General features: G+C 38.1%; 1 protein-coding gene and 1 long non-coding RNA gene across 3 annotated transcripts in view; one reads left to right on the top strand and one right to left on the bottom strand.

Annotated features, from left to right (window-relative positions):
* Positions 1-22,817, bottom strand: part of LOC101889720 (tetratricopeptide repeat protein 19 homolog, mitochondrial) — a 189,243-nt gene that overhangs the window by 148,193 nt on the left and 18,233 nt on the right. The window lies entirely within an intron of this gene.
* On the top strand, positions 19-8,209 carry LOC131804843 (uncharacterized). The gene is made up of 2 exons (XR_009343337.1): positions 19-913; positions 7,721-8,209. It is a non-coding gene; the product is annotated as an uncharacterized LOC131804843 (long non-coding RNA).

Genomic DNA, 22,817 nt, shown 5'->3' on the forward strand with positions numbered 1-22,817 from the left:
GAGTTAAATAAGTTTAAGAAGAAAGTAAATTTACTGCTGTTATATTCTCTTTGATTTACTATAGTTTCGTCGAAAATGTGTTTAAATTTCATGTAGATTAAACCCAAACTGGTCTTGTTGGTAGGGTTGTTTGCAATATTTTTTATAACTGTCGGTTGTGACACTTAAATTTTATTAATTCCTTTGCGGTAAGATACTGAGAACGTTGTTCTGGTAGTAACATCACAGCTAGTGCGTAGATTGCCTGCACAGGTGTTGACGGTGTTAGACCAAGATTTCTTCTTAACATCTGATTTTGAAAAGTTGTAAGTTTTTTGTTCAAATACGTTGGCATGTGAGCCATTGAAGAAATACAATACTCTGTGTTTAATTTAGATTGGTAATTATTGTTTTGTAACGTTAACAATGGGTTAACGCATAATTAATTTGTAAATGATTAACCTCGTTTAGATCTGTCAACATAAATGTAAACAGATTTCAACGAATGGCGAATGGCGCCAAAGCCTCCACCTTCCTTCATGTCTTGATCGTTGGTTTTTTTACACTCGTCTCTTCTATCTCTCGATACGAAGTCGCGCTCCCCCGCTATTGTGCAAATCAGGTAATCTGTCTTACCACTTATTATTATTTATTATTATTATTAATAAATACGGCCTTTGCCATTATTCTTAAAACTAAAACCCCCCTATTGTGTTTTTATTCTATTTTGTTTGGTTGAGCTTTGCATCTTTCCCCGCATTGGCGCAAACATTGGTCCATTCGTACCGGATTACGAACGAGCTGTTGGTAGAAGAAGTAATCGTTTTCTTCTTTTTTTCTTTAATTGCAAAACTAAACATCATCATCACCATCAATACAGTCCACCACATCATCTTCTTATCATCATCATCGTGTTTCCATTAAGAACAAACAGGTACGTACAGTGAAAAAAGTGCCGGTGAATTTAAATAAATAATATTCTTGAAAAAAAAAGAAATATCGAAACAAATTGTGTAAAAACAACAACAATCGCGCCGTTGATATTCTGTGTGGCCGTCTTACAACGCGTCGCTTACCCCGCCCCCTCCGTCTAGTTTGCAAATATTGTTTTGCCGACGGCAAATTGAAAATAAAGAAAAATCAAAATAATTGAAGAAAAAGTGTATTTTTTGGTATCTTTGTCGAAAATAAAATATTGTTGTGGGGTATCATTTTAATGTGCATAAAATTCCCCATCGATTGGTATAATTGAAATTTTAAAATTGTTAAATTTTTTGCAAAATTGCATTTTTAAGATTTAAAAAATTATTCACAAATCACCCCCATAAAATACACTTACTTCAATTACGTTGATTTGTTTGTTGTTGTTGCGCGTTAGCAGTCATCATTTGTGCTTAGTCGGTCAGCCGCTTAACACAAATACACATACATACGTTTGGTATTGTCTGTTGTGTTACAGGTGACCCTCGATAAACGCAACTTAACATATTATACAGGTGACCCTCGATACACGGAACCAACATAAAATATTAACAAATTTCAAATTTTATTTTTGATTATTATTGAATGATAATTGGGTGTTAGAAAACGACGTTTTTGGAAAAATTAATAACGCGTACACCCTACGATCGTCAATACGACTTTTTTAAATAAAAAGTGTTAAAATTGATATTTTTCGTTTGGAATTTCAAAATTTTAATTACTTTTGGAGATTTTAAATAAAATTTTTATTTTTTTTAATTTATTTTTTGAGAATACGCTACATTAGGTAGTTGGATTGCTTAAATAGTAGGTTAACTGTGGAAATAAAAATAATAAAATCTCAATATTTTCGGTAGAAAATAATAAAAAATTGAATATTTTGAATTGTTTGTGCGCGAAAATACGGTTCTTTTGAAAACTTACACAATTTAACGAATTTTTTATTATTTATTGATATTTTTTGGATATATATTTGAAATTTTTATTATTTATTGGAACATTTTCACATATTTTTCATTGTATATTTGCATTTGGTTGCTAAATATCTCATCAGAGATTACAATTTTGGTGATTTTAGACCGGTTTTTTGATATTTCACTATTGTGTGAGAGGTTCAAGGCATTTATTTCTCGGAAAATTTCGATTTCTTTGGCCCTATAGTGCGGTTTTGTTAGATTTTCGGAAGCTTTTCGGTATTTTTCTTGAACTTTGGAAAAACTCGGTTGATTTTTTGAAACTTTTGGAGTTTTTGTATAAACTTTTGTGTTTTCTTCGTATATTGTGCGAAGAAGAATCAGTAATTCGTGGATTTTGTATAAATTATCTGAGCAAATCGTGCTTTAGTCGTTCCCTTCTTGCTTTTTGTAGTACAGATTTCGGGAAATTTATTCACAATGTCATTTACCCCAATTGATATGTTCACTAGAACTTCGGATGCGGTCATCCAGTTTAATGCTCGTTTCAATACGACGCGTGATGACCAGCTCGATATTCATACGCTACAGTCTCATCTTAGTGCATTAGAAAAACTTTGGACGCAAGCACAGGACAAATTTGAAAAGTGCTGTGACTATATGATGTCGTCAGTAGAAACGACGAAAGAAGTTATCGATGCGGTTGATCAGAAATACAATTCGTCATTTCAAATCTATGTCGACTGCCAGTCCGCAATTAATAGAAAGCTAGGGCAATTCAAAAAATATCGTACTTCCTCTATTAGTGGTAGTCTTTGTGGTTCGGTCGCTTCGTTGATAGAAACGCCGGGCGAGACTTCAGCTAAGTCGCCCATACAAAACTCGCAAGCTACGGGCAACAATTTGAGTACTTCGACTCATGCTTCCCGCGAAAATCATTCGCAGATACAAACTCCGCTTTCCTCTATTGTGAGAAATAATAGTGCCAGTTTTAGGACTACAGAGGAAGTTTCTCATTTGGATTGTGTCCATAACCTTGCCCTACCGCCGTGCGATACGGACATATTTGAAGGTGATTTCCACTCATGGCCAACATTTAGGGATTTGTTTACGGCTATATATATTGTTAATGGTCGTCTTACCGACGTTGAAAAACTTTGTCATCTGGTTAGAAAGACTTCTGGTGAAGCTCGCGAGATTGTATCGAAGTTCCCCTTAATTAATCGAAGTTTCGAGCTCCCGTGGAAGGCTCTAGTTGAAACTTATGATAACCCTCGGCTTCTGGTTCATAACCAATTGAAAATTTTGTTTGATATTCCGGTCCTCCATAGTGAGACTAGTTCCGGATTAAAGTCGATCCAACGTGGTATCAATGGATGCCTGTCTTCGATGTCCGTGTATGATGTCAATACGGAAAATTGGGATCCGATATTAGTATTTTTGTGTCTCCAGAGATTGCCAAAAATTACTCAGACTCTTTGGGAGCAGAGTGTTAAGGATAAATCTTCTCTTTCGTCCTGGAAGGACTTGGAGGCCTTCCTCACTGAGCGCATACGTACGCTCATGTGCCTCCATGATATGCGTGCTACAGATCAGTCTAAGCGGTCAAATAATAGTAAAGTTCAAGCGCATCATTCAAATATCAGAATTCCAGAGCCACCGCGTTCTCCCCGCGCTTCGAAAAGTTCAAATTGTTTAATTTGTCAAAATCAGCGTCATAAATTGTATGACTGTCCTCGCTTTAAGAGTTTCACACCCGCTGATCGATACAAAGTAATGAAACGTCATCATCTTTGTATCAACTGTCTTAGGAACGATCATGAAGTTAAGAATTGTGATAGCAAACGTCGGTGTTCGAAGTGTAACAAGTCCCACCATACGTTGTTGCATCGGGATGATATTACCTCTAGTAATTCAAATCGAACTTCCACTGTTACTAGCAATGCCCCCAGAAATTCGAGTGCTACGCCTTCGACTGTCCCCCCTAATTCAGAAAATTGCGCGCCAGGCACATCCGCCGGTTGCTTGCCCCGACAAGCAAGTTTTGTCGAAACGTACCGCAATGGTGAATATTGTTCATCTAGGTGTTTCTTTTCCTGCCAGGGCGTTAATAGATCCTGCTTCCGAGCCTCTTTCATTTCAGAGAGACTCCAAACTCGTTTGAAGCTTCCTGCGCATTCTACGAATGCTGTAATTTCGGGAGTTAGTTGTTCACTCTCGGCCACTGCTAATAAAGCTTGTCGTATACAAATTAGCAGTCCTTTCGACCCTTCGCTGAAATTGGAAACCAACGTTTTAGTTTTGCGTGCCATTTCTGGAAATCTTCCCTCGTTTGTGGTTAATTCCGACTTAAGGTCACAAATTCCCGATCTTCGCTTGGCAGATGTTAACCTTTTTGAATCTCGTCCCGTCGATCTGTTGTTAGGTGCTGATCTTTATCCAAAAATATTGTTAGATGGTGTCGTCCCATTTTGTCTGGAGCATTGCTTGCTCAAAATACTGTATTTGGTTGGCTTGTTACGGGTCCTATCCCAGCCACACAAGTTCGAACATTTGCCACTACTGTCGATGTAGCAGAGGAAGACAAAATACAACAGACCCTTTTGCGATTTTGGGAAATCGAAGAGCCTCCTAAACGCAAAATATTATCTCCATCGGACCGTTTTTGTGAGGAGAATTACGCCCGGACTACTCGTAGGGACTCAGAGGGTAGGTATATAGTTACGCTGCCACTTAAATCTGAGATTAGCGCTATCGGGTATTTGGGAGAGTCTCGCGCGAACGTCCTCAAACAATATTATCGGAATGAGAGTTCTCTATTGAAAAAGCCTGAATTAAAACTAGTTTACGACCAGGTGTTATCAGAATATTTGGAACTTGACCACATGAGGCCGGTACCCGCAAATACTTCTATGGATGTCCTTTCGTGTTATCTACCACATCACCCCGTCATAAACCTAGCAAAACAGACCACGAAACTTAGAGTAGTGTTTAATGCCTCAAATAAAACGTCGAATGGGCAGAGTCTTAACGACATATTGCACGTAGGCCCAACTTTACAACAAGATTTAGTTCTTTTGATCCTCCGTTGGCGTATCTTCAAATTTGTGTTCAACTCTGATATTACCCAAATGTATATGCAAATCCGCGTAGATCCCAAGCATTCACCTCTTCAGAGAATTTTATATCGTGATTCGACGACGAAGCAGGTTTTAGATTATGAACTTCAGACGGTCACATTCGGTGTAAATTGTGCACCATACTTAGCAATTCGGACGCTTTTACAACTGGCAGATGATACTGAGTCAGAATTCCCCCTAGCAGCGTATATTTTGCGAAATTGTATGTACGTTGACGATGTTTTAGCTGGAGCTCATGACATTGAGACTGCATTAGCAGCTAGGGACCAGTTGATTAGGGCACTCTCGTCGGCAAAGTTTAAGCTGCGAAAATGGACAGCGAATAGTAGAGCTATTTTGGATCGCTTCCCCCCTAAGCATTTGGTAGATACTCAGCTTTTATCGTTTGTAGAAGCTAGTAGTTCTGAACCCCTGGGTATTAGGTGGAATGCGCGTTTAGATTGTTTCTTCTTCGAAGTGAGTCCTATTGTCAATAAACACTTCACTAAAAGGGAAGTTCTTTCGGCAATCGCGAAATTGTTTGACCCTGTCGGTTGGTTGGCCCCTGTGATTGTTAGGGCAAAAATGATCATGCAGAAGATTTGGCTGGACAACATTGGTTGGGATGATCAACTTCTGGCAGCTACTGAGGCTGAATGGAGAAGTTTTGTCGAAACATATCCGCATGTTAACTCGATTAGGATACCTAGATGGGTTCAATATGTTCCGGGGTTTTCTGTTGAGCTTCATGTCTTTTCCGATGCCTCGGAAAAGGCATACGCGGGGGTAGTATATATACGTGTCGAGTCCCCCGATGGAAAAATCTTCGTTAATTTGCTATCGTGCAAAACGAAAGTCGCCCCTTTGAAATCAATTTCGCTTCCTCGCTTGGAACTTTGTGGAGCAGTTTTAGCATCAGACCTATCGAAAACTATTGTGCGGGAAATAGATCTGGAATTTAATCAAATTTATTGTTGGACAGATTCGACTATAGTTCTTGCCTGGTTGAAGAGAACCCCCTCTACTTGGACGACCTTTGTAGCCAATAGGGTGTGTCGAATTCAAGAAAATGTTGGCAATCATAATTGGTACCATGTTAAATCTGAAGATAACCCTGCTGATTTAGGAAGTCGAGGATTGTCTCCGATAGAATTGTCCGCCTCCCCCTTTGGTGGAACGGCCCTAGTTGGCTAGGTAAAACTAAATCGGAATGGTCTATTCGTGATCTGGCTCCGATTAGTACTGAAATGGAAATGCGCCCCGTTAAATGTCACTTTTCTTTCTTTCCGTCGACATTTAAAGAGATTTTGGAAGACTTTTCTTGTTTGCGTAGAGCTCTTCACTTCATTGTATACGCATTTCGATTTATTCGTCAAACGCATCCCCGGTATAGAAACCATTACTACTATCCCACTAGACGCATTTCCTCGGCAGAGATTATTGACGCACGTAATTATTGTGCAATTACGGCTCAAAAAATATATTTCATCAGCGATTATAAGAATCTGTTAGACAAGAAGGCGTTAGATAGTAAGAGTTTGTTGGCTCCCCCTAAAGGAGTGCCTTTGCTCTACGGTTGGTAGAATATACCCACCAAAAATCTGTTCATGGTGATATCCAGTTAATGATGCGAACTTTGAGGTTGGAATATTGGATTCCGCGTATGAAAAGTTTGGTTCGGCTGGTTGTTCGTCGCTGTAAAGTGTGTCTTCTGTTGAAGAAACGTGCTTGCAGTCAATTTATGGCTGCCCTTCCCCCTGAGAGAACAACTCTTAATCGACCTTTTACAAACACTGGTGTGGATTTCGCAGGTCCGTTTGATGTAAAATCAAAAATAACAAAGGGCTATGTATGTGTCTTTGTATGTTTCTCTACAAAGGCAATTCATTTGGAAGCAGTGTCCGATTTGTCGACTGCTAATTTTTTGGCTGCGTTACATAGATTTATTGCTCGACGTGGTTGTCCCCATTCCATTTTTTCGGATAATGGAACAAATTTTGTTGGAGCATCGCGTGAACTTCAAAGAAATTTTAAAGATTTCCTCCAAAAAAGCGCTGACTCCGCCTCCTCGTCTTTATCAGACCAGGGACTATCATGGCATTTTATACCTGCTGGTGCCCCTCACATGGGAGGGTTATGGGAAGCTGGAGTCAAGAGCTTCAAGTTACATTTTCGGAAGCAATCTCGAAATTTAAAATTCACGTTTGAAGAATTAGCAACGGTATTGGCTAGGATCGAAGCTTGTCTCAATTCTCGGCCGTTGTGTCCAATGTCAGATAATCCAGGAGAAATCGTTGCATTGACGCCAGGTCACTTCTTGATTGGTGCCCCCTTGTTAGCCCCGCCTGAACCTCTCATCACAGAGCAACCATTAAGTCTAATTAATCGGTTTAGGAAAGCTCAGGCCCTTGCCCACCAGTTTAGTTGGAAAGATGTTTTAGGTGGAAAGATGAATATCTCAAGCAGTTGCATATGAGATATAAGTGGAAATTTCCCCAAAGGGAAATGGCGATTGGCGATCTAGTCGTTGTTCGTCATGATCAGCTTCCTCCAACGTCGTGGAAATTAGGGCGTATAGAAAATGTTTTTCCGGGCACCGACGGTCATGTTAGAGTCGCGGACGTTCGAACGGAAAACGGCGTTGTAAGACGGCCCATTACAAAGTTGGTCGTTTTGACCGACCACACTCCCGCAAACGAATAATATTGTTCTCTTCTCATTATATAGTATGTCGGTGAAAATCTATTCGGAAGAAGAACTTTTGAATGTTGATGACGGTTTTGATTACACTGAACCTCGGCCCACCGATCCCCAAGCTGGAATGTCGTCAGCTGCAGTGGAAGCAGCCCTTGTTGAGCCGATCGCGGCTGTAAAAATCTCAGAACGTGGGTCCGAATCCGATAAAGCGGATTCATCTGCGGCCCTCGCTGAACCGAATCCATAGCAACGGATTCATCTGCGGCTCCGGTTCTTGATTCACCCCCCAAAAATGATACATTACAAACCGAGTCCGGATCTTCGGGTCCATCTGCGGCTCCGGTTGCCACACCTCATTTGGAGGAGTCGGAAAAGAATTTAAAGTCCGAAACCCATAAGGTTGCATCTGCGGCCTCACATAAATGTCGACTTTGTGATCGCATGCACCCGCTGGATAGATGTAGTGACTTCCGGGTTATGAATGTTCACATGCGACGTCGCATTGTCCTAAAATACAATGACTGCATACGGTGTTTATCTAAATCCCACCAAGCTAGGGACTGCCGAAGCAAAAGAAAATGTGCCGTATGCAATGAAGAACACCACACCCTCCTTCATGAAGATACGAAGACCGTGGTTAAACCCACTAATAATCGTCAGCGTCGTCCGCGGACCGAGTATAGGTATCGGTCACGTAACAGTCCGTATAGTCGTCCGTCTGATAACGCTCCCCCCTCGCAGATAGGATTGGTCGGCTTGTTGTCCCTCCAAACAGGTATCTGCCTATCCCCGACTTTGATAGTCAAAATTATGTCGTCCGATCGACCCACTATTGTGAGGGCGGTTTTGGACCCGTGTAGTAGGCAGAGTCAGATATGTTCCTCTTTGGTGCATAATCTTCGACTCCCTACTTCTAGAATCGAAGGTAGCCAAATATGTCGGCTGACCGTTAGTTCGATCTATGACCGGAGTCAGTCCATTTCAATTGTGGCTGTGGTAACCAATTTGGACCATGCGCTTACGCCTACAGCGGTAATCCCCGAGCGCATTCGTGACTCATTTTTAGGTCTTCCTTTGGCAGATCCCGATTTTAATAGGCCTGGTCGGGTGGTCTTGGTACTCGGGCCGGAAGTTTATGCCAGGGTCGTAACTCATCGGGTGCAAGCGACGCCAGGGTTGCCGATAGCCCACTACACCATATTTGGGTGGGTATTGTCGGGCATATGTAACATATAGTGTTACACAATGTTTTTTGAAAAAAATTAAATGAATTGAGAAATAAAAGAAAAAAAATTGAATTAAATTGAAATTGAATGAAAAAAAAAGTTGAAAAAATGTATTTATTATTGTATTTTAGTTACAACATCTCAATATGTTGCAAGGTGGGCGGCATGTTTAATTTAGATTGGTAATTATTGTTTTGTAACGTTAACAATGGGTTAACGCATAATTAATTTGTAAATGATTAACCTCGTTTAGATCTGTCAACATAAATGTAAACAGATTTCAACGAGTGGCGAATGGCGCCAAAGCCTCCACCTTCCTTCATGTCTTGATCGTTGGTTTTTTTACACTCGTCTCTTCTATCTCTCGATACGAAGTCGCGCTCCCCCGCTATTGTGCAAATCAGGTAATCTGTCTTACCACTTATTATTATTTATTATTATTATTAATAAATACGGCCTTTGCCAATATTCTTAAAACTAAAACCCCCCTATTGTGTTTTTATTCTATTTTGTTTGGTTGAGCTTTGCATCTTTCCCCGCATTGGCGCAAACACTCTGTTTTTGAGAGGACTAGTGATTTGGCTAGATTTATTGATATATGTGGAAGTAAACCATGTTTTAAATTGTTGATCATTTTTATTGCATTCAATGAAGAATTGCATGAGTGAATAACTTCCTCATAATGCTCTTTCAGAGATAAGCTGTTTTTAATGTGTCTTCCTAAAAACTTTATGCTGCTGACAGGTGTAATTTGGGTACCTTGTAAGGCGATGGATGGTATTTTTCGTGGACCTTTTGCAAATTGAAACAAATGCTTGTTTTCATCAGATATCCCATGTAGACCAAGGGTATATATATTAAAAAGAAGTTGACTTAGACAACTGCCTTGTTGTAGCCCGTTGTAGATTTCAATTGATTCATTTCCCATTACAATGGTTCTTCTGCTTAGAAAATGTATGATCCAATCAGCGATATCTGTCGGACAGTTAAGTTCACATAGTATTTTGAGGAACATTTCTATTCTGACACAATCATATGCTTTTTCAACGTCTAGAGATAGAATTATAACTTTCTCACCATTGCTTTTATAATAGTTTATGGTGTACAGTAAATTGTTGATACACATTGAAGTTGACAGATGTTTCCTATATGCAAAAGTATTTGTTGGCAAAATATTTTCTTCATCAATGAATTTTTGCAAACGCTCTTTTACCATTAAGTTTATTATTTTAAATGGGACAGATATTAGCGCAATGGGTCTAAAATTTGTGAACAATTCTAGATCTTTGCCCTTTTTCGGTATTGGGACAATCTTTATTTTCCTCCATTCATCTCTGATTTCACATTTCTTCCAAGAATAGTTCAATGCTTTAAAAAAGTTGGTCTTTGCAGAGTCAGATAAAAGATTTATCATTTCATAAGTTATGCCGTCTAGGCCAGCAGCAGAGGGTTTCTTCTTATTTTTTAGCACCAGTAAAAATTCCTCCATTGTGAGATCGGAGCGATTATTAACAAATTTACAGACATAATTAGATGGATTGTTGTCCGTTACTTGGTCTTTTAGATGAGATAGAAATAGTTTATTGTTGTTTGGAGACCATTTGCCTTTAACATTTGATGATAAACTATTTTTGCACCCTCGAACAAATTGAAAAAGATGTTTTGAGCTGGGTTCTTTATTTAAATTTTGTATCTTATTTTTGAATGTGTGTTTTTTGGCAAATTGCACTGCATTTTTGAAGTTTTTTATCTTTTCAATTAGATTTCTTGCGTTGACATCATTGCTACATAAGTCGTATTTTTTTTGAGCAGCTAGTTGAAGTCTGTTGTGTTTTTCCACATAAGAATCCCACCAAGCTTTTGGTGTTTTGTTTCCTTTTAAAACATATGTTGATTTTATGATTTCGCCTTTTATCGCAGATTGTATATCTTCAAAGTTTTTGTTTAGTTGTATCTGACCAAGATTTCTCAATAATTGTTTTTTTGCCAAAAAAATTTGTCCTTTGGACTTTGTTTTGTTTATATTCAAAATTACAGGGTAGTGATGGCTTCCACCGATCATGTTTCTAAAAGTATTTCATTGTATTGGCAAGATTGTGTTGGTGAGGGATAGGTTTAAAAAAGATCCACCCAGATCATTTATATTTTTTTTTTAAAGTATTGTTACCATTGTTTAGGCATTGAAAATTGGAAGCATTAAAGATCTCTTTTATTGTTTTTCCCCGCTGTGAGACAAAAGTATCACCATATTTGGTTATCAAGCAGTAATATTAATTTAGCTAGTTCTTTTTTATTGTTGCACATCTCACTGATTGTGGGAAATATATGGATACCAGAGTTAAATTGTTTGTTAAATTTGTGGTTTGGCAGATGAGAATATCCAAAGGTGTTTCGAAAGGGATCTTTTTGAACTGTATATTTGTTTTGAATTGTTGAAATTGTTGTCACTTCTTTTTTTGGAGATTATTTTATAGTTTTGTATAGATGAAGAGTTTTGGCTTTCGTCTATATTAAATATTTCACTCAGAATACATATGTCTATTTTTTGTCTTTTAAGAAAGAATTCTAAAAAAAATCTTATTTTTCTTTAGACTTTGCACATTATATTGTAATAAATTCATATTCTTAATTATAGTTCTTATCGTGAACTTTCAGATTCTGTATTTTTTATTTTGTGTGTATTATTGGTGTTAATCGATGCGTTATTTAATCCAGATGGGAGCAGTGCTGGAATTTGTTTAATATATTTAAACCTTCGGCACTATTTAGTGAGGTAAGAACTTTTGACATTTATTTGGCAAACTGTGTTAATGTTTTTTCTATTTCAGATACTTTTGAGAAACTTGCTTGTTGGAAAATTGGTTGAGACGGTGTTATTTGAATCGGACTGGCTGTAACGTGATGAGTTGGATTTCTAGGTGACGCAACTTTGCTGTATTTTAATTTTCTGACTCTTTTATTTATTTCCTCATAAACGCTTCTTTTTGGAGTTTAATTCTTATTAAGAGGGGGAAAGGCAGTGTTAAATTCATCTTCTGAACTTATTTGGAAACGGTTTTGGGATTCAGGGTATTTTTGAACGACTTCTTTTCTTGATAGATTGGAAAGCGCCATTATACTTCTTATGTTTCGTTCTGATTTCCATCTTGGGCACTGTTTTGAATCAGTTTCAAAGTGGTCAATACTATTGCAAAGAATACATCGTGGATATTTGCATACATCTTTACACGTTGTAGTTGATGAACTTTCTTGACATTTTTGCTCTTTTGGGCATTGATTGGGGCATATGATAAATTTACCACAGTTTAAATTTTACCATTTTTTCGTCGACCTGCAACGAATTGATATGTGTCCTAAACGTCCGCAGTTTAAGTACAGACGAACAGGAGGCACATATAGCTCTGGTGAGATTTTTGTACCGCACATGAATGTTTCGGTGGGTACACCATCGTATATTATACCGATTTTAATAGTTTCGGAATGTTCAATTTTGTTATTTTATACAAAATAATACTGAGACAACGACCATATCATTGTTTGCTTCAATTTGTTGCTTAATTGTAATGGCATTAATACTTGTTGGTACGTTTTTGATTATATAGAATCGTTGCACAAATCTTTCTGGGATAAACGCTTTGAGATCAATTACTTTTAAATTTGGATTTGTTGCAAAAGAGTTTGCCGAGCTAGCATTGTTGAATGTTAATCCAAAAAGATTGTAGCCAATATTCTTGCATGCATAATCAGTACTGTTAATCTTTTGGAATCTTGCATAAAGATGTAATTCACAATTCTTCCTCCTTGTACTGATTGGCGTTTCTGAGGAGACTAATACATGGAAAGGGCCAGGGTGATATGTTGGATATAAAATGGTTTCCTTGTTTAAAGAGTTGTAATTGTATTGATTTGATATTTCATTATTTGTTGTGGGTTCTGTGTTTGTGTTAAATGCTTTAACTGATGTTCCATTATGGGGTTTAAATGTTTTTGTATCATTAGAAATACTGGGAGCTCTTCTTTTATTTTGTTCCCCCGGTGGAGGAGGTGGTATAGGCGGAGGTTGAGGTTCCCCTACTCCACCCATTGTGCGAATATTAAAAATTTATTTTATCTTTGTGTATGAGATTTTACAAAGAAAAAAAGGAAAAAAACTCGGTATCAATAACTTATGTTTGTGTGTGTGTGTTAGCGGTATTTGTTTATTTGTTATTGTTTTGAAATAAAAAAGCGACCAGCGCGAAAAAAAACAGCCTAGTGTCAACAGATGTTGATGAGCGACTGTGGAACAATTTCGTGGGTAAATGTGACTTAGATTATCAAATATCGAATACCGGTGTGTATCGTTGTATGTGTGCTATAGAAAAACGTGGATCTAAATATTCAATGTTCTGACGCCGTAGCTAAAACCCATTATGACCTACAAGTTCCAATTTTTAGACAAATCCGTGGAAAAATGTGGCAAAAATCATCAAAATACCGAATATCGGAAGGTACCGTTATATGGGGTATATACCAAAACATGCACCGAATATCGGGAGGTACCGTTATATGGAGTCTATACCAAAACATGCACCTATATATACCATGTTGCGCTCCCGGAGCTCACTTTAAGCGGCCATACTTTTATTAATTAATTATTTAAATAATTAATATTATTCCGTTTTACTGTTGTTTCCCTTTTTAATTGTTATTAACAGACTATGCTCTGTACACCATCGTAAATGCCGTAAATGTTTTCAATGGATTTGTATAAAAGCTTAAAATTTACCTTTTTAAGATTTATCTACTGACAGCGTTTAATAGTTCAATACGTTGCAGAACTAAGATTTAATCAAGATACTGTTATTTAGTTATAATAATACTCTGTAATTATAAAAACAAAGTATTAAATAAAAATAAATTCAAATGCAAGCAATACACACAATGTACCACGTTTATCGCTACTTTTAATATTATATATAAAATTTAGGTTTCGAAAAATATTAGTTCCAAATATATATACATCTTAAAATATATTCATCAAATTAAGAAATCAGAACGAAATAACGTTCATGGAGCACTATAACCTTCACAATCAGTGAATGACTAGGATTCTCCTTAACTATTCTATTTTATATATTTTGTTCAAAAAAGTACTGTATCAACCAATATTTTTTTCCTTTAGATATTTTGAAAGGAGTGCTATGACAAAATTCACAGCAGTATACTGGTCTCCATTGACCGTTTACCCTCATCAAAAAGAAATCTTCGATCTTTTAAAGTGACCAATGTTGGTGGAAATATACAATAGGTTACAACTTTGGTTTTACAATTGATTCAATGTGCAACAATATTACCCGATACACTTTGATCAAATGAAACCTTAAGCAAATTTGGAAATAAAGATTTGACACCCAATCTCAAAAAATATAACTTTGATGTTGCAATAAGCATTGGCGGCAATTTGTTAACCACATTTCTCAATAAATGTAAATCTGGATCTAATGAAAGAGACTTTAGACCTTTGTTCGAAAACGTTATTGATGATTTGCTTTCGACGTTGAACAAACAGAGTGGCCACGTCAGAACTACTACTTTCACTTCTTGGTACAATGTTAGTACGATATGTATCAGATCATTTGCATAGCTGCAATTTGCTAAATGATGCGCAGTGTGGCTTTAGAAAAAATAGAAGTACGTCATCTCTTTTACTTGGATTGACTGACACCATTCGAGCCAATTTTGGTAATTCCAGGTTCTGTGTTCTGTTGGCGCTTGACTTGGAAAAGCTAGTGCGCAAATTACATTTGCTGTATGGTTTTTCGGTCACTGCATGTTCACTGATATCTTCCTACTTGTCTGATAGGAAACAGTTGGTTTATGCTAATAATAATGTTAGCACTATTTTGCCAGTGAGGAGTGGGGTTCCTCAGGGATCGGTGTTGGGTCCTCTTCTATTCATATTGTTTCTTGATGACCTTTTTTCTGATTTGCGATTTTTGTGTGAGCCATTTGCGTTTGCTGATGATGTTCAGTTGTTATTCAAAGGAGATACTCGCTTTGTATCAGTAATTCAGTCTAAGATTGACTGTGCCATGGATATTTTGTTAGATTGGATGAATAATAATAATCTGTGTGTTAACCCGGCAAAGACTAAAGCGCTTTCATTCGCCACGTTTAATAATAGATTAGTGTCCGTTGTGTATAACAATATAAATATTGAGTTTGATTCTGAGCTTCTGTGTTTGGGGGTTCTCCTTGATGATAAGTTGGGTTTTGGGAGTCATATTAGTATGGTGGTTTCTCAGATGAATTTTTCCTTGCGTGGTTTGTACTCCACGGACTTGACTTTACCTTTTTCTGTTAGAAAGCAACTGGTCCATGCTTTAGTTTTGCCATCGTTTCTTTATTGTTTGGAGGTGTACTCAGGTACGAGTTTGAGTAATATGCATCTGATTCAATTGGCTGTCAACCGTATTGTTCGCTTTGTGTTTAGGTTGAATACCCGTGTTCATATCACACCGTATGTGATAAAATTTTTTGGATGCTCTTTTAAATCATATGTTGATAGTCGGTTGCTGCTTACTTTTTTCAAAGTTATTAAGAATCAGAGTCCTTTATTTTTGGTCATGAAATTTATTTTTTGCTCCTCTGCAAGGCGCAATCAGCTGCAAATTCCTATGGTCCACCATCTCTTGAATGACTCATTTCATGTTCGTGTTGCGCGTTTGTACAATGCTTTACCAATTGAAAAAAAGATTTCAGTGTTACCCCAATCACTTTCTTTAAGAGACTTGTTCATCACTTCGACTGATGATATGTTTTTAGCTCTTGTGCGTCTTCCCTGTATTGCTATCTAGCAATAATTGTAGTTTTTTTTTCAATATATTTTTAAGGCCTCTTACATCTATAATACTGGATTTTTAATGAATATTTATTTTTCTTTTCTAATTATTCTCGGTGCACTTTCAGAATGAATCTTAATGAATACCTATTTACATTTAATAGTTTTTTTCCATGATCTCATTTTTTCTTAATTATACTTTTTTAATAAGGACATTTTGAAATGTCCTTTTGTTGGAGTAGTTCACTCATCATGTGAACTTATTATGTTAGCTTTAAAGAAAACTAGCTTTCATTTCATATTATGTATATATATTTTTATTTGGTTTTTTATTATTATTTTTATAGTAAATATAAATAAATAAAAAATAGAGCAGAGTATTCGTTTAGTGTCTTTAAATTACTTGGGAATCGTTGAATCTAGCTTGCTAAAAGATACTGTAGAAGCACGATGTAAAGTAAATATAATCGATTCCATGATAAGGCAATTGCAAGAACAGGAAAGAGAGGAGAAAAAAACCAAAAAATTTTTTTGGATTTTTAATCTATGAACCCGCAGGTGGAAATTTTCGATTTTTTGCCATTTTTTAAGACTGGCATATCGTTAATCCCCTTCGGCAATTATCTGATATATATTACTGTGGTATATATTATCTCGATACCACTGCACTAAGTAAATGTGGCGTGCATAGTCAATATACGACTATTAAATGTACCTTTTTATACAATCAGCCCAATCTTGAATTAACAATTTTTCTCTTTACCCATTTTTGCTGTCATAAACAAAAAATTTCCCAAAAACAGTGTGGCTTGTTTGTTCGGGATACCGTAGTATTTTGTTGTTGCAAAATGGCCAGGCTTTATCCCTTTATTGTTGTTTTTATAAAAACAACGTTTGTTTATTAGTGGAGAACGACGGTAATGTTTACCAGAGGGTAAGGCAGGGAATACCTAGGTTTCGGAAAGAGCCACCAATCCTCATCAGCTCCCTTGTTTTTTGTCTGGGATATTCTCCCCAGAAGTTATTTTAAAAATAACTTCTATGGCAAAAAACATTTTTTACCCAAGTGACGAGATCGTAAGCTCAATAGAAGAGGAACCAAAGAATTAAATAAAACTAAAATTCTTTTGGAAAGTCTTCTAAATGTTACAACCGCACTTATAAACATTTACATCTTTCCCAAAAAATACTTCCAAGGGAGAAAAAAGTAGAAGGTATTACAAACACTCTCAAAATTGTATTTTCTCACAGAAAAATCTGTCTTGCGAAACTAAGGTGTGTTTGCAAAGAAATTGAAATGTATCTTACAAAATGCAAATAATTTATTGATTATTGACAGTATTGCATTTTTACCGAAAAATTTTAGAGGAGACAAATTTGCAACACATTTTTAGTTTTGAACGACAATTTTTTTCTTTACATTATTTTTGCATTTTTATTTCAATAATTGATGTGAAAAACAACCAAGTAACATTGGCGAAATTGGCCGTTCAGTAGCTATTTCTTAATTCTATGTTGCTTCTTAGACTTATCAACATCACACACATATATTCGAATATCGAATTTTTATAAAAAACTAAAAAACAAGGTACGAAAAATACCCATTCATGTAGCCATCTTCGCAAATTAAATCTACTCAATTATTCATGATTGGAGAAATTTCGGTGACTGCTTATTAAAAATGCGAGCAGAGGAATAAAGCATGATATAATGATTTGCGGGTTTTTTATAGATTTAGAAAACATAAAAAGATCCAAAGGAGACGGCGTCTGCAATTTAAATTTTTTGTAAAAGAACAACATTGACCTTAAATTCACAAACAATCAAACAACATAAAGACTGTTTCACAGAAGGAGATATATTACGTCATTTAACACAAAAAAACATGTCGCATAACCCTATGAAACAATAGTTTAAACTTACGAAAAACAAAACCACAACTACCCCCAACAATCTGAATACAATATAAAAAGTGAGGCATTATCAACGCATAGACCAACTGAATTCTAATTTTCTTATATTGGGAATTTGTGTGAACTAGATAATACCAACTATGAACCTTATTTGAATGTGTTTCATGGGTTTAGAATATTTACAATTTGGGATGTATACCCAACTCTGAATCGTTTTTTAACGAATTTGAAGGAGGCTTTTGTACCTCGTGAATAGTGCATGATATGACTTCAATAAGAATTATATCAAAAACATTTTTTGCAGCAATAGTTATACCGGACTGAGTTTCACCAAATGGAAAAATTCAGTTGAATATGAAAAAATCTATCCTATTTTTGTGCTGTATCATATATCTGGTACCAAATAGCATTCTTGTGGAGTGCATATTACGAATGTGAGTGACTTAAACACCAAGTCGGATGAAACACATATATGTGAGCTATTGCTATATCTGAACCGATTTTCACCAAATTTGATGTACGTGCTTCTAGACTAAATTCGGTTGGATGTGCCAAAATGCAGGTCATTTGGACAGATATTGGCCATTTGGTGCACAGTTAACGCGAAATCGGTTGAACATATATATGAACCGATTCACACCAATTTCAATAGGGTTCATATCAATCGGATAATAAATTCGACATGCATTTTTTTCACAAAAATACATAGACAGACGGACGGACGGACGGACTGACTGACATGCATAAATCGACTCAGAAAGTGATTCTATGAAGATCCTCAAAAGTAGCTATGGGTCTATATCGCTTCCTTCTCCATGTTACAAACAAATGCACAAAGACATAATACCCTTACCACCATATGGCGAAAGTTATAAAAATCAACTGATAAGTGAAATACAGGCATAAACACAAATTCTTTTTTAAACAAAATTTGAATGTCATACAATTCCTACCATTAACACACCTTAGCAAATCATTAACAATAGAGGGCCTGGACTGGAAACAACATTTTAACAACAAACGTACTGTAGCTTACAGATTAAATTGGCGTGATTAATCCTGTCAAATGCCAAATCCAAATCAAATGATAATAAAACACAACAACACTGACAGAATTTCTTATATTTTCTGTCAATTGCTATTATGCTACGATTACTTCTAAATCAATGTCAGCAACAATTTTATATATTGAGCTGCGAATCAGCACCTGCAACTGCAAACACTTGTTTAAAGTGGCTTAAAGCCAAAGATATTCCAGGACAAAATCATTGATTTGAACATGCTAACAAACACATTCGCGGCACAAAAAAAAACCAACCAATCCAATAAAGTTGAATTGTGGACAACGTCAATATGTGTTGGCATTGAACTATAGTCAACAGATAAATTCAAACGACTACAACGCCACGCACTTATACCATTTCCCGGCAGCGGATTCTACGATGCCGGATCGACCCGATTTCTATTTTTCTGTATTGGGAGCAGCATATCCCGGAATGCTTGCTCCGGACACTGGACCCTAGTTCTGTTCGGTTTGTCAGAACGTTATCCATCACAGATTTGTTTCGGTGCGATGTAATGGATGTAGAGAGTGGGTGCACTTTAAGAACTGTTCCGGACTAAGGCGTTTGCAAGACTACAGCGAAAGGGAAAGGTTGCGACGTGTCGCAGTAGCGTAGTCCCCAGCGAGTCCACGTCTTCATCCTTATCAGAGGCCCCGGAGCCGGAGTATGAAACTATGAGGCAAAATAGATGAGACAGTGGAATTTGTGAATCGGAGGAATATTAAGATCGCAGGAAACCAAGCTGAATGAAACCTGCACCCTACAACATTGTTATGGTTACAACGTACTGAGAAAGGATCACAGAAGAGGAGGTGGGGGATTAGCGTTCCTGTTACACCATTCAGTACAGACCTATCTCGCTTGATCTAGTCTCTAGTGATCCATACATGGAATGTTTGGGGGTAGCAGTCAAGTGTGGAACTGCCGAGGTGGAGATGCATAATGTGTATATCGCGCCGATTTATAGCTGCAAACCGCGTTATTTGCCAGATAGAAGTCAACAATAGTCAATAACCGCCTGGTACTAGTGGATTTTAATGCCCACCATGAGTTGTGGCATTCCATCCTAGGTAATAACCAGAGGAGATCAGCGCTGGCAGAGCAGATTGACTGCTCCACATTTTGCGCGGTAGACGAGGATTCCCCCACCTGAATAAGAGGAAAGTGTCACAGTTCGCCCGACTTAACCATAGTGTCGCCCGGTCTGATAAATGACGTGACTCGGCAACCAGTCATGTATTTTGGCTCAAAACATCTCCCGATAATCGTCTCCATGAGCAGATCGCCCGATTTCATAACCTTTGAACACCGCACTTTCTTCAACCATGGGAAAGCTCACCTTTCTGATGTTCGGGTAGCAGAAAGGATTTTCCAAAGCATCATCAAAGGTCAGCCGCTCGCCATATACCTGCTTGTCGAATTCCCAAGATAAGACCAAATTTCCTAACAGAGGCAGCTGGATTAGCAAATAAGCGTGATGCTCCCCGTCGTACCAACCTTACTGATCTTAGAATTAGTGAATTGTCAGTGGAAGGAGCATAAGAGTAAAAAGTGTCTGGACCATCTGAAGTGTTGCAACATTGGAACCGATATGAGTAAACTGTAAGTGATCCGAAGAGGTGCGCTGAGTATTTTAACCGACGATTTGTCGAGCACCCCGAAAGCGACAGAGCGAAGCGAAGAGTACTACGTCGTATGAGATCTCTTCCCGCCGTGGAGGAACCACAACAGTTTACAATGGGTGATGTTGCAAATGTCATCCGGAACGCTATGTTATCCAACACGTTGAACCCTGACGGAATCTCAATGGTTATACTGAAACAGCTGGATACGCCGGGAGTCGAGTACCTAACGAAAGTTCTCAACTTGTCGCTAGCCATCCACATAGTTCCCGAAGCCTGGAAAATGGGCCGGGTGGTCGGCTTCTGAAGCCAGACAAGGATGCCTACAAAGGCGAATCGTACAAGACGATTTTGCTTTTGTCGCCAGTAGCTAAGACTCTCGAAGCCTTACTTCTTCCCAGCATTAGAGGAAGCTATCTAATTATCAACCATCAGCACGGATTCCCTCCACAACATAGTACCACAACAGCATTACACACCAGGGAGTTCCACAAAGTGGGGTGATATCTCCGGAACTGTTTAGCCTCTACCTTTCCGGAACCTTTCCTTCATTTCCTTTCCTCCACGCGGCATAGAGAGCGTATCGAGGAATATAAGAATATCCGCCACCAAATCAACGGCCACACTCTTTACCACATGGTCTGCTGAATGTGCTGGTCGAGGGAAATTTAATACCGACCACGAACTACCCCAAGATTCTTGGGGTCACATTCGGCAGCATGTTCAAGTCGTCCGCGCAAGCCCCAGCTATCTGCGACAAGATGAAAAGTAGGAACAATGTCCTCAAGGCGCTAGCCAGCAACACTTGGGTGCGGACAAGGAAAGTTTGTTGACCTCTAACTACGCGATATGTCAGTTAGTGGTCAGCTATACGGCTCCAGTGTGATCTGCGAATACTAGTACTACGCAGTGAAAGCACATCCAGCTTTCGTTGCAGTACCTGCTTGGGTCTTACCGTGAGAGTCATCCCAACCATCATATGGCGGATACAACTCCCACACCCAGGCGTGTCAGGAAAGATGGTGGCTTTGGAATACCAAACCACAAAGTCAAAAATTTCATCATACATCGCCACGAGGCGAATTAAAAACACTAACTAAAAAACACTGTTAGTAACAATACACTCACAAAAATATATATTAAACATCCCCGTAAGAGGGGGAGTACACACAAGTTTATGACTCATGTCCTGTGCAACGTGCAAGACAACACCACCTCCTCTGCTACCCGGTCTATCACTTCTGTAAGAAATGTAATGTGGCATATGTATGGCTTCGTGAAATTGTAGGCTTTAACCAAGATTCTGTCACATCAAAAAATAAGATTTCTCCCCTCTATAATATTTTTTAATTCATGGATCTTAAATGAATTCTTATTTAAGTTTAAAGTTCTAACATTTACATGTCCAACATTGAATTTTTTCTCAAAATTACATAGCGGATCCAACAAAACACTTTTATCACTAAAAACTACACCAAAGTTGGTTAATAATGTAAGGGATAATAAAAATTAAAAAATACCGAGACAATATAAAAAACAAATAAATAAAATATACAGTACAATAAACTGAAATAGAAACAGCAGCATCAACACCAACAAATCCCACGGCGGCCGGTTCTATGTATCGGATTGACACGGAGGCACATCTCTCCGACCAGGGGCCGCCAACCAAGCAAATAAATGTTCGTGCTCCTCCATTTTTCTGATGTGGGAGCAACATTACCCGGAATGTATGCTCCGTTTTCTCTTGGTCCGAGCCGGGATCGAGACCAACCCCGGACCATGGTTCTGCTCCGTTTGTCGTAATCGCATACACCACAGATCGGTTTCGGTGAGATGCAACGGATGCATGGAGTGGGTGCATTTCCGGAATTGTTCCGGCCTAAACCGGATACAGGAGTATAGCGGGACTACATTGCTTCCTGCTGCGTCAATGTAAACCCCAGTAAGTCTTCATCTTCGGCGTCCTCATCGTCGTCGCAATATGAGACTCCCCCGCAATCTCAACAGCAATCTACGCAGCAGTTGACGCCACACATTGCTGTTCAGGTTCCGGATAATGCATCATTTCTCCAATTTAATTGTGATGGTCTCAGAGGTAAGATCAGCGAAATTGTAAGCTTTATGAGTCGGAAGAACATCAAGGTCGCAGCGATCCAGGAGACGAAGCTGAGTACCACCTGCAGGCTTCAAAGTTGTGATGGATACAACGTACTGAGGAAGGATCGCTCCAGAGGTGGAGGATTAGCGTTCCTATTGCACCTCTATACCAGTATAGACCTATCTCGCCTGAGCTTGACTCTAGTGACCCGTACATGGAATGTATGGGGGTAGCGGTCAAGTGTGGAACCGCCGAGGTAGAGGTGCTCAACGTGTACATTCCGCCGTTAAATAGCTGTGCCCCACGCTATATGCCTAATATCAGTTCACTACTGGTAGGCAATAACCGTCTGTTGCTAGGGGATTTCAATGCCCATCA

The sequence above is a fragment of the Musca domestica genome, unplaced genomic scaffold (assembly GCF_030504385.1).
Source record: "Musca domestica strain aabys unplaced genomic scaffold, Musca_domestica.polishedcontigs.V.1.1 5, whole genome shotgun sequence".
NCBI lineage: Eukaryota > Metazoa > Arthropoda > Insecta > Diptera > Muscidae > Musca > Musca domestica.